At 42.2% G+C, this 13,716-nt stretch overlaps 1 protein-coding gene across 2 annotated transcripts in view; it reads right to left on the reverse strand.

Moving 5' to 3' along the window:
• Positions 1–10,733, reverse strand: part of RAB5B (RAB5B, member RAS oncogene family) — a 31,799-nt gene extending 21,066 nt beyond the window's left edge. The window contains exon 1 of one of the 2 annotated variants that reach the window (XM_060253350.1): positions 10,590–10,733. The gene's annotated coding sequence lies outside the window, so the exon portion shown is untranslated. The other variant, XM_060253351.1, reaches the window with a different exon arrangement.
• Between the last annotated feature and the right edge of the window lie 2,983 nt (positions 10,734–13,716).

A 13,716-nucleotide genomic window follows, 5' to 3' on the forward strand; every position in this document is an offset into this window, starting at 1 on the left:
GAAGTATATGTGCACATGAAAACTCATACCTTGAATAACTTTTGTTGATCTTAAAGGTGCTACTGGACTCAAAATCTGTTCTACTGCTTCAGACCAACACGACTGCCCACTTGCCATGGAAGACACCGAGTATGTTGTTACCAACATAAGTGTGATTAACAAGTTGTTTAGCACCTGTATGTTATATGCATCAAACATATGCATGCCACTGAGCCTGTCTAATAAAACAACTCAACATGCTTATGATATCTGGAGCTTCTTTTCCTTGCTTGCCTTTAACCTGTTTAACACCACTTTGTAAATGTGATCTAGAAGCACATCTGATGAAGTGTGCATATACTCAGAATTAAACCTTATTGGTCGAAAAGGTGCCACTGGACTCAAACTTGGTTCTAGAAGAAATACAATAAGAAGTCCTCAAAAGACAGAACCTGGCTGCCATTCCCCTTGCATATTCTGAATTCAGTACAAAATTCTTTTTCTTAATAGTTAACATCTACTATGACTAATGATGGCTGTTAACTGTCATATTTAGCCAGAGGTGGTATGATAAAAAGATACTCAAGCAAAGTGAGCAAAGCAAGGACCAAATGAGTTTTTCACAAAATTGATTCAAATCAAACGGCAATTCTATGTTCATCAAAGATAATCCTTATTGAACACAATATGGATTTCTTATAATATATAGGGAATTGAGTTATCAAAATAAGCTTTGCCTTACAACAAGTATTGTAACTTGATCTATACAATCTGACCCATTACTTCTAAAATACATCTAAGGAGACATGCTTCATATTATCTTTTCCTGTTCTTTGAGGTCTAATCACCATTACAGAACTAATGCCAAATATAAGTGCTTTTTTTAGGGCCAGCTAGAGCCTCTGCAACAGCCTACCTGAAACCCAAATCAAACTTTGCTAAATGCTAGTCCTCTGAATACCTTCTAAATTCAGAAAGCTTAGCACTTTGCTAAGTTTCTGCCAAGCCTATTGCAGTAAGTAAAAGCTCTTTGATCTACCAGGAGGCCAGAGTCTATGTTAGTACTTCATGACAGCAAGTTATGTTGTTTATTTACAGATAAGGTATACAAAGTACTTTATTTGCTTTCACACGCAAGTTTGTACACCGAGTCAGGAATACTACTGGATAGCAATCTACCCCACAGAGATAAAAAAAACAAAGAGAAAGATACATGAGCAACTCACATCCCCCCAGTTGATCCTTGTTTCCTTTCTGTGCCAACTCCCATGCCTCCTCCCACCACGGTCACCTCCCACGGTCCTGGCAACCCTCCTGTTGCTTTTTCTCCCCCTCTTCTCAGATTCCTCCCCCTTTTTTAAAAAAAGTGTTGGGCCATATGAGGTTGCTAGAGAACCTAATATTTTTGACCATGATTTTGTTTTGTTTTGTTTTAAAAAGTTGTAATGCATGCAAAAGCACATACATCACTGTTATTTGATTTGCGTTTTTAAAAACTGCATGACTTTCTCACATTTTTCCTGCAAACCTGGGATTTTCAGAAACTTTCTTCCCACCCCCACCCCGACTGTCCCAGGCCCCACTGTGCAGTTTGTTTATTTTTACTCTGCACTCTAAGGTCAGATTCAGAATTGGACAGATAGATGCTCATGGAAGGCAACTCTGCTGTGCCCCTGTTATACAGCAGGGGTGGCCAAACTGTGCCTTGTGAGTTACATGTGGCTCTTTCACACATATTGTGCAGCTCTCGAAGCCCCACCAAACCATTGGCCAGAAGCTTGGAGAATAATAATAATAATAATACTTTTTATTTATATCCCGCCCTCCCCGCCGAAGCAGGCTCAGGGCAGCTCACAACATATTAATTCAATACAATACAATAAAATCATATAATTCAATAAATACCACATTATAAAACCATCGTTTAAATCAACATTCCAATTAAAATTAACACTTATGGTGCTAAATTTCAGGTTTTTAATAAATTGATGGCGGAATACAACAGCAGCGAGTCTATCGCTATCATTAACTCAGCATTCAGCGAAGGCCATCTTAAAAAGAGTAGTCTTGCAGGCCCTGCAGAATTGCTCAAGACTCCGCAGGGACCACACTTCATCCAGAAGTTGATTCCACAGGTGTGGAGCTGCAATAGAGAAGGCCCGTTGCCTTGTGTTCTTCAATTTGGCCTCCCACGGCCCAGGGATGTTCAGCTGGTTCTTTCCCACTGACCTCAGTGCTCTCTGGGGTTCGTATGGGGTGAGATGGTCCCTCAGGTAGGCAGGCCCTCGACTATATAGGGCTTTAAAGGTAATAACCAGCACTTTGTACCGAACCCAGTATGCAACCGGCAGCCAGTGCAGCCCCGGCTGTATGTGCTCCCACTTCGGGAGCCCTAACAATAGCCTAGCTGCTGCGTTCTGCACCAGCTGCAGCTTCCGGGTTCGGCACAAAGGCAGCCCCATGTAGAGGGCATTAGAGTAATCCAGTCTTGAGGTGACCGTTGCATGGATCACTGTTGCTAGATCCTGGCGCTCAAGGAAGGGGGCCAACTGCCGTCTAAGATGAAAAAATGCGGACTTGGCAGTGGCCGCTATCTGGGCCTCCATTGACAATGAAGGTTCCAGTAGAACCCCCAAACTCTTGACCTGGTGTGCCACTTTCAGTGACACACCGTCAAAAACTGGGAGAGGAATTTCTCCTCCCAGAGCGCCACGACCCAAGCAAAGGACCTCCATCTTCGTTGGATTCAGCTTCAACCCACTCAGCCTGAGCCAACCTGCCACAGCTTGCAGCGCCAGATCCAGGTTTTTTGGGACGCAGTCAGGCCAACCGTCCATTCGTAGATAGAGCTGGGTGTCATCCGGATATTGATGACACCCCAGCCCATACCTCCGGCAAGGGAGGCACATGTAGATGTTAAATAACATCGGAGAGAGAACTGCTCCCTGCGGCACCCCACAATCTAGTGAGTGCCTCTGGGACAGCTCTCCCCCAATTGCCACCCTTTGTCCCCGTCCATCAAGGAAGGAGGAAAGCCACTGTAAGGCCAACCCCCTGATCCCTGCGTCGGTGAGCCGACGGGTCAGTAACCGATTGTCGACCATGTCGAATGCGGCCAACAGGTCTAACATCAGCACCGCCACGCCGCCTTGATGCAGATGCCGCATTTAAAGTTAAAGTTGCTTTCATTCTACCTCTCCTTCTCTCCTCCCATCTATTTGCTTTCCTTCCTTCCCGCTCTCAAAAACCTGATATTCATGTCTTGTAGTTCTCAAACATCTGACATTTATTCTATGTGGCTCTTATGTTAAGAAAGTTTGGCCACCCCATCACACTGTATCTGTACTGACCTACCAAATCAAGTTGCATACCACTCTACCTACACAGGAACTGCATACAATTAAACCCATTTCAAAAGCATTAGTTTAGCCAATCCACAGTCTGTGCAGCCTTCTTTTGTGATACACCCCACAGTCTCCCAAAGTTGCCTCTGCACATAACCAGCCTTCCCTTCTGCTTCATGTAGGACTGAATAAAAAAATTAAAAGCAGCTGCTTTTGCTCCACTGAGGCACTTCTATGAACTGTATATTACTCAGTAAACAATCTTAACAACTAATCTCATGGGTGGGGGGTGGGGAGAGAAAGACACTTCTCAGACACCAGCTGTGCTTACCATAGTAAGGGCAAAGAATCATGGAGACTAACTGAAGGCAGCAGAGATACAACAGCAACAGGTGGTATGTAAATGTCATTACAAAAAGGAAAACCCCAGAATGATGGGTACTTGAGATGATTCAGGTATTTACGGGGGCTGATCGTGACAGGTGATGACATCCAAGTAGTGCTGATTAACCACATGCAGAAAGTGACCTAATAAGTAGCCGCCCTGAGTCCGCTTGCGGAGAGGGCGGGATATAAATGCAAAGTAATAAATAAATAAATAAATAAATAAATAAATAATAATAGCGTCAGTCAGTGTGCCTCCTTGGAAAGATAACCAGTCTGGTTTGCTAATACTTTGGCATGAATACTCAGCATTACTAAAATGTAGGCCAGAACTGTCTCCACTTAGTTGCAGCCTCTTTTTCAGAACTCCCATCTGGGAACTCACTCAGATAACTACAACCTATTCCAAGAAATTCTAATAAACCTTACAATGTTATCCTTTTGGTGTGAAAATCACTACATAAAATAAGCTACAAATTGTAAAGCATCTTTTATAGCAGAGAAATGCTACAGAAATTATAATCATCAATACCCCTAGCTCAACTCTATGTCAAAGCTGCCACTGAACTGCCAGCCATATAGGATGCCCCCGTGCCATCTAATACGAGTCACCAAATTTCCAGAAAATGGACATTCTTATCAAACCTAAACTTATTCTACTGCTTTAATATAAACGCAGCATTTATACCTTTCCCATGGTTTCTCCTAAGCCTTCATATCTCTAGCCAAACTCAAACTGCAACAAATAGCTACCACCGCAGCTAATGTCCACTTTCAGGAATCTTCTGGTGCCCCACTTCCAAATACTGGAGGTTCCCAAGGTCTGTAACAAGCAAGCCTTTACACAGAAGTTAAGTCTTTACCCCCTTTACTTTTGTGTCCAAACACAAATAGTTCAATGGAACAGTTACAAGCAGCCTTATTTGAATTGGGTCTGCCTGCACCAATTCAAGGACAAACCTAGGAGATGTGAGATTACAAGTTTACCCCCATCCTATTGTTCTAAACTTGAATGGACAATCTTTAATTACTGGAAGAGCAAGCTGGGAAGTTCAGTTTAGCAGGGACATAACATCAGTCACAGGGAGCAAGTGGCATTAACAAATAAAAAAGCAAAGAGGAGATATTTATCCTGATTTTTTTCCCATGTACACACAACTCAGTTTAATCTTTTTGGCCTGTTGCCTTGAGAGTCTTTAGTATTTCAACAGTTAACAAAATGATGGTACAAAAAGACAGTTAACTGAATCACCATATGGTTGATCTTTAGAACCCACCATATCAACAATATGTTGTTTAAGATTCAGATATGATACTATCCAGGATATCCTTATGTCAGACACCATAACAATTAACTCTACTATAAAACTTAAAAGACTATGACTTTCTCACCAATATTTAACTGTGTGAGAATACGCTATATTCTCAACAGTTACACATGTAGTCTTTCAGTCACTGATATCTGTGATAAGACTTTCCAGATGTTAACATTAAATGGCTTGCACTCAACACACAAGGCCTGCAGATTGTACTGCTGCTAAATTTATATCGAAGCATTGCTCACACCAACCATTTTACTTAGCATGCAAGGTGGGTCTTCTGCCCAAACAACCAAGGTGAGCCCCTAAGACAATGGCAGAAGAAAGGGCCCAGTTCAACTTCACCTACCCAAGCTTACATGCCTGCCATGCCTGTTACTTTTTCTCATATACCAGCTGAGCTTGAGGTGATCCCTTTGAGGTACTGACAGAGCTGCTGGGATTTTACTTGTTCCCAGTGTATCTGGACAGTACAACCCTTTCCCCCTCCTCTTGTTTGCTGGCCTAGCAGTATCTTCAAAGGTAGGTAGCCATTTCATTTTTAAAGCATTTTTAAGCATTTGGACCAACAAGGATGCCTGTTTCTGCTATATTGCTACCAGCAAGGTAGAGTGAGCATTTTCCTGTTCTGGAGAACAGCATTTATCAAAGATTAAAATCTCCCCTCAATGCCTGCCTTAGAAATATTTTGTCCCACTCTGTGCTGAGGGATTGTACCTCATTCTGTATCTCAGGGCCCAGTTCAACTTCACCCACCCAAGCCTGCATGTTTACATGACCTAGACATAATATAAAGACATGCAGAACAACATGTGCAGGCCTGGTATCTTACGACCAACGTTCCAGGAAAATGGGGTATGTAAGTTTTAAAACTACTGAGGTGTACATACCTTGATGGCCTGCATGTACAATAAGCAACACACACATATGAACTTTAAAAAAGATCACTGCTCCTGAATCCATTAAATAATCCATACCTCATTTAAGGTAGCAACCAGTACTTGAGGAAGGACTCAAGAGGACAGCTATAGTTCTACCTCCAATCCCCTCCCATAACACATAGCCCATTGATGTAAACAAAATGGGCCTGTTTTTCCATCCATCATCGAATATCAAGCTCACTAGCATAATAATAGCCACTAGTGGGAAGGGCGGGATACAAATCTTAAATAAATAAATAATATCCCCCCCCCCCCTATTTGGACTAGTACTGATACTAACTTCAGACCCTTTTTAACATGAACATCTGACTAGCATACAACGCTTTTTCATAATAGCAGTTCAACTTCTGATTATCAGTGACTGTGTTTTGCAAATGCTCCAGTACCCACAATGAATTTGTAAAGCCTGGTTATGACAAACTTTTAAATGGCTTAATTGGCTACATAACAGATTATCATCTTTCCTATAGCCAATGCAACCCCCAAGGAAGAACACCTATTATATGTGCACCATGTGTGAATTAGCAGCAAGTACACTTCAGTAACCATCCCACATTTATGGCAAAATGACATTCAAAGCTCAAGTCTGAGCATATATCTGCAGCAATACAAACTTCCTTTGGTTTGGATAGGCTACTATGTTACAAGGATTAACAAATTATGTTCAAAATAATGTTACTGTTATGCTCAAAGCCTCCAGAATAAGGAAGACTTAAAAGAGACAACATATATGATAAGCCTTATTCAGAGACAGTTATGTTATACGTATTACAAATCTATTCAAGCTCATTGTCAAAGGTCAGCCAAGAAGCCTTTTTTGAGGGAACCTCCAGTCAGGAAAATCTGAACAGTGGCATAAGAATATTCTTGATGGCTGCCAGGCTCTGAGGAATTCCCACACACACCATGGATGGTTTTTCCCTAGAGTGCTTTCCTGGAGACAGGTGAAAGACTTTTTAAAATGACATTTATATTAGTCCTATAGCAATGACATTGCTTTGGTCTCCCCTGAAAGAACTCTTAAGAATTGTCAGTGTGCTCACAATTCTGTTTAAAAGCCCTACCTTCCATCTTAGAACAACAATTCCAAGATTTCCCTAAGGAGAGGGAACATGTTTTAAACCAAGCCAGTTTGTTATGTAGATATGCCCTTTATTTTATTTTTTTGGGGGGTGGAATTCCAATGTTTTAGACAAGTCAAAGATAACGGTCATGTATTCCAAAGTATCCACAAGTGCAAGGCAAAAACTGCTCTGGATGTATGAAGTGGGTCATCCAGCAGCCACAATCAAATACTCCATTATTGCTAAGTGGTCCTAAGAACTGACCTGGCAGGTCCAAACACACAATAGTGGACAGAAAAATGCCCCAAGGAAGCTCACAAGCTGGACATGACATTGCAGTCAAGACTACTTATGATTTTATTTAAAACCTTGCTTTGCTCTCCTGTGAAAAGCCAGTGCTAGATAATTTTCCAAGATGAATACGGAGAACCTTTCCATTTTTTTCAAATATTTTCTGGGTCCCAAACTTTTTTACAAATAAGCAAAATGGTGTACAATTAACACAAACTTTTCATAAAGCAGGAAGGAGATCTGTGGCATGTAAAGAGAGCTTTTGTTGAAGCAAGCTAATATTGTTGCATTTTTAGGAAAACTGATTATTAAAAACATTCTTGGAGCTATCATATCCACCTTATACACAATGCCCATAGACAGTAATAATCAGAAGTATCCACATATAGAAAAATATTAATGCCACTTTGCACAACAAAATTTGAATATCAAGAATACAATTTTATCTTTAAAGAGAAATTACAATGGGATACAAATGAAATTTGGTATTCAAAATATCTATATGTCCTTTTCTTTCACTCAATACCTGCTAAATACAAATAAGCAACCACACAGTGATAGAACACTGTGAAACAGAACAGCAGCAAAATAATTCCCTCACCATCACGAAGTTTAACTGTATAGAACTGAGAGTGTCTCACTAAAAATATAGTTCCAAAATTGACATATTTGTGCTGTTTAAAAACCTAATAGATTTACTGCAGCATAAGATCTTATGCTCATGCATTTCAGATGCACAAAGCAAATACCAGCTGAAAAAAGCTGAACTTTCATTACAGAAGACAAATTATATTAATACCAAAAATGCCTATGCACAGTAGCTTTACCGCTAGGAAGAGTTCCTTGATTTCATTAATGTTACTTAATAACAATAGTTTTTAGAACGTAATGCTGCAATGGGATTTTGCTGCCCTTTTAAGAGCTCAAACACTGACAGAGATGGCCTGTATGTCATCTAACATGCTTGATCAATTATTTTACAATATAAAGTTAGAAGCCTTCTTCCAAGAAGCAGGCAATAGCACATCATACCAGTGGTTAGTAATTTTTTTTTTAAAAAAAAAATACAAACCCTAAATTTAGGAAGAGGTCACTTCCTCCTGAAAATCAGGAAAGACAATGTACCATCAGTAAACAATAGAAGGCTTATCACTTGGCATATTTCCATCTGGATCAAACAGACTATGACAGGTCTACACTGAATGACCTCATAACCCTCTGCAACATGATTTCCATGATTCATATCCTCCCCCTTGTCCTCTCAGTCCCACTAGTGATTTCACAAGTACAACACACTTATTACAAAGTATTTAAAACACTATAACCTTGTACTTGGAAACAGCCATTGAAGATGAAGATATTGGATTTATATCCTGCCCTCCACTCCAAAACTCAGTCTCAGAGTGGCTCACAATCTCCTTTATCTTCCTCCCGCACAACAGACACCTTGTGAGGTGGGTGGGGCTGAGAGGACTCTCACAGCAGCTGCCCTTTCAAGGACAACCTCTGCCAGAGCTATGGCTGACCCAAGGCCATTCCAGCAGGTGCAAGTGGAGGAGTGGGGAATCAAACCCGGTTCTCCCAGATAAAAGTCCGCACACCCACTACACCAAACTGACTCTCCCTTACCTGGCTCAGTACACACAACCAGTTTTAATTTTGTTACACGATGGCGGCAAGAAAATGTCATATCCCTATTGTGACTTTATTTTTTTTTAAAAACAATGTTTTAGGGTATAGGACAAATTAAAAATATCCAACTAGTAATCTATGCTCATGTTCCCCTACAATGTCACCAAGGAGTCCTGGTTTCCCATATTCTGCTTCTCTAGTCAGCTTGCCTTACACTAATGCATTTTAATACAATCAGATGTGTTAATACAATTATTATAATATACAATGTAAAAATGCAATAAAAACAACAGGTTACAAAACCCTTACAGCAAAAAAACCCAAAAAACTTTCTAACTTGCCCATCTGTAAAACATCTGAGGGACAGTTGCAAGGATTAGCAGAAAACTCAAGCCCAACAAGGATTAGCAGAAGGCATACCCAACAAGAAAGCAGTGCTAAGCAAAATCCTAAATTCCTTATGAATGCTAATTACAAAATGGGTGGCTTTCTAATAAAAAACACAAAAATCAAACCTTTAAAAATACAGATGTCTTGATCAACTGGACAACCTAAGGGGGAAAAAATGGAAGCTTCAGCATTTTACAGAAAGAATTAACGTTTAACTACCATTTCAACAGGACAACTCTTTCAACAGGTCAATACTCTCTCTGATCTTTCTATGACCACCAAAAATCAGGGTAACTGCAGCTTCACCAAACAACTACTCGATAGTGGTGGTTGAAGAGAGGTATTTGATAAAATTCTCTATCACATTGTCACCAAACCCAGATTTCACAGCTAAAAACAAGAGACTCCGAAAGCACAATATCTATTCCACAGAGACTGAAGCAGCCATTAGAATAAGGAGCACATATGGTAAGGTTATCCAGACATCAACCCAAAAGATAACCACAGCATCAAGCTTACCATCAACCTAGATACCTGTCAGACAATACCACTGCTCATAATGTCCCAGGCTCCACAACACCTTCGTTTGCGCTGAAAAGCCAGACAGTCTTAATAACTCCACTGCCCTCTACCTCGAATCGAGCAATGCACACAATTAGTAAGCACACTAGGGATAAACCCCACCATTCCGAAACACATTCCTGCTGACCTAAACCACATCCCTCACTAATCCAGTCCATGGAGAGGCAAAGCACAATGTCAGGAATAGCCTCCCACCCTCACCCTATTTCCACTTTCCCACCTTATGTGGGTCTTCCACACCTCCTCACTAGTCTCGTTCAGCTGCCTGAAAACGCAACTCGCCTAGATCATAGGGTCAGGCCCCACCTCATTCCCCCAGGCCTCCGTCCTCCAGGGCACCGACCCAATCCACTCCGACAGCCTGTTTCCCCCACACCACGCAGAGCCACAAAAGACGACCCGCCAAACCCAATTCCTTCCCCACCCCTTCTTAGCCAAGGGGGGGGGGGGGAGGTTTTCTCACCCACCACCAGGTAACTAGGCAACGGCCAGTCCAGGGGAGCCCCCAAGCCGCCGCGGAGACACACCCTCCAGTAGCCCCGACCAGCCACTACCACCCAGGGCCACCCCCTCCCCCGCCAGGTACCTGAGGCGACTCTTGCTCCCCCCTTCCCAGCCCCCCTACTCTCTCACACACAAACAAACTACCTCAACCAAACCCACCTCTGTGCCGGAAGGAGGAGCGAAAATGAGTTCCGAACCAATTGGTGTTGGGCACCTGGAGCGCGGGCACGCCCTCTCGACCAATCGGCTTTTTCGAAACCGCACCCTTGCCCTGTCGGACTAATTGGAACGCGGCGATGGAAAGGACGGGCAGTAGCTGTTTCACCAATGGGACAGAGAAGTCAGGCTAGCCAATTAAAAGGCACCTAGCTAAGACCCGAGACGGGTATTTCGTTAAGCGACGAGTGCATCCACCAATCGAAATATCGCCGAGTGAAGAAGTTTGATAAACAACAAATAAGGTGACCGAAAAAGGGTGGGGCCGCCTTCCATATCTAACCAGTCACAACCGGGATTTCAGTAGCTTCTACCCAATCCCCGGCCAAATATCGTCTATGTCTCCTAGCAAGGGGCAGGGAAAGATTGACAAGCGAGTGGGCGGGCATAACCCGAACTGCTCTGGCCAATCAATTGTCACGCTATTGCCTCTGGCCTGTGAGAAGAGTCCTAAGACTTGAATGGCAGTGTAGGGAGAGAAAAGGAAACCTCTGGGAGCTGTGACCTTTGACCCCATTAACGGTGGCGGCGTTGGATGAGGGATGGCTGCCTATGTTAAAGAGATGATTGGGTACGGGGCGGCAGCTCTTACGGAGGTACAGGCCTGAACTGGGAAATACGCTCGATGGGCTGCTGACGGAACCCGAGTTTCTCTACCTTTTAAAACTTGGGCGCCGTCCACTTACTGCTACATTTTAACTAAAAAGTGGCTCCCACGGTGGCTTGACGCGATTAAAAAAGAGCACGTATGATGCTTTAGTAATTAACCTGTCAAGACTACTGGAGGCCTGGATTCAAATTGCTACTCCGCCCGAGTTCCTTCTCCAGGCATAATAAAATGGTACCTCTGAAATGGCAGGACTCCTTCCTAACTAGCTAGCGGCTGATCTCCACACAGTAGGATGTGCTTAAGCAGCTGTCCTTCAGCAGTTATAGTTCTAAATCTATACTTTGGAAAGAGTCGCTGGCGTTACTATAGAAAAAATTAGGCTAGTAGCCCATTATCTCTGTGTGTTTCAATTGGGAATCTGTTTTATGCTGTCAATACAAGATGCCTGCATGCTAGTGAATGGAGTGGAAAGCACCCTGCCTTCAAAGGAGTCCGCAATGTAATTCACTTGTCAGACAAGCAATTATTGGGGATCCTCAAGCAGGGTTCTAATCCAGTCATGAAATCCACTGGGTGATCTTCTCCCAATCACCTTTTCTTAGCCTAATCTACCCTCAAAGATAGTCAAGAAGTTGCAGCAAGATGATGTAAGCTGTTAGGAGGTCCTTGCATCAAGGACAAAATAAAAATGAAACAGGCCTGGGTCTACCCAAATAGCAAAATGAGGTAACAGAATGGACCGTACCATTACAGACTAAGTAGGAATAGCACTTTTTAAAACTTCAAAGCATACAATAAACCAGCATCCAAGTAAAAAGCTCGTCTAGGACTTTTTCTGCCAAAAGTACTTGTCTCTAGTTGCAAGCTGCCTTATACTTTCAAAAGTGGCATCCCTCCTAGTTCGAAGTGATATAATAATTTCACCATCTCACCATTGTAACACTTTGGTTGCAAAGTTAAACTTAGCCAAAATAAACAGGGGTATCAATTCAACTACAGCCTGTACTATGCTTTGCATACAACTGATACCATTTTTTCTGTGCAACCTGATTTCAACATGGGTGGGTGATTTCAGGTAAAATTAAGATACATGAGTTGACAAACTATCAGTCTATCATATGCAGTTCTATGTATCTTGCTAACATACTGTAGGATATTATAATGGAGTTTCTATCTAGAATGTATTTTGCAGCAAATATCAGGCACATGGGTTTCCAAAGCCACTATCAGGAGATGTAAGGCCCTATAAACCAGGGGTATCAAACTCACTTGTTATGAGGGCTGGATCTGACATAAATGAGACCTTATCAGGCCGAGCCATTTGTGTACCTATTTAAGATTAGGTAACAGATATATAAACTTTATAATGGACACAAACACAATTTAAGATTTTTTTAAAAATTAAAACATGCTTAAAACATTAGCACTCGTTGGTCTTAAAGGTGTTTTCTTTGTATTTCTGCCATGGAATCCAGGGAAAGGAGGAAAGCAAGCTCTGGCTCTTTCCTTCCTTCCCTGGGGGACCAGGAGAGGGAGGAGCCTCATCCAACAAGAGAGGCTTAGCTCAGTTCTGCTATGCGATTGAGAGGGGTTGGCAAAGCAAGCTATACCACTCCCCCTTCTTCCCCAAGGGAGGAGCCTCAGCCAATGGAAAAAATAGAGGCTTTGCTCTGTGGCTCTTATGCAATTAAGCAAACCTTGCAAAGCAAGCTGTTATGCAAAAGAAAGCAAGAGAGAGGGAGAAGGAAGCAGATGACAGTCAGTTGCTTGGGGGCCTGATTCAGCCCCTGGGCTGCATGTTTGACACCCCTGCTATAAACCATCTGAAATAACAAGAACATAATACAAGTTGGCTGTAATAATAAACTGCAGTACAGGGATATACAGCAGCACACATTACACTACACCGTTACATTGCTCAGCCTGTGGCTCAGCCTAAAAAGTGTTGATTAAAATACAGACATGGGTTGCAGGAACCAGTTTCATTCTCCCCCGCCCCCCCCAATGCATTTTTCTCCCTTGTTTGCTTCTCCTTTATTTGCAATATAGAGACAACATTGGATGGTTTCTTTTCTCACATCTGTACAAAATATTCACCGGGTAATTTTTAAAAGACTTATATTTTCCACTTGCACCAGCATGAAATAACATGCTTGCATTTTACCTTTTAGCAAGAGGGAAAGGGATCCATTAGATTTATGCATTGTCCAATATGAGCAGCTGTCACCACTCTGATGAAAGCCGTACCACCAAACGTTACCAGGAAATCAGCTTTGTAGACAACTGTCAGGCTAGTACTTTTATGGTTGTGGAATTAGGACCCTTCATTCTCTAGAGCAGGGGTCCCTAACCCCTGGGCCATGGACCAGTACCAGTCCATGGCCTGTTAGCAACTAGGCTGTGAGCTGTATAGTTATTTCATTATATATTACAGTGTAATAGAAATAAAGTGCACAATTG

The sequence above is a fragment of the Heteronotia binoei genome, chromosome 13 (genome assembly GCF_032191835.1).
Source record: "Heteronotia binoei isolate CCM8104 ecotype False Entrance Well chromosome 13, APGP_CSIRO_Hbin_v1, whole genome shotgun sequence".
In the NCBI taxonomy this organism is placed as follows: domain Eukaryota; kingdom Metazoa; phylum Chordata; class Lepidosauria; order Squamata; family Gekkonidae; genus Heteronotia; species Heteronotia binoei.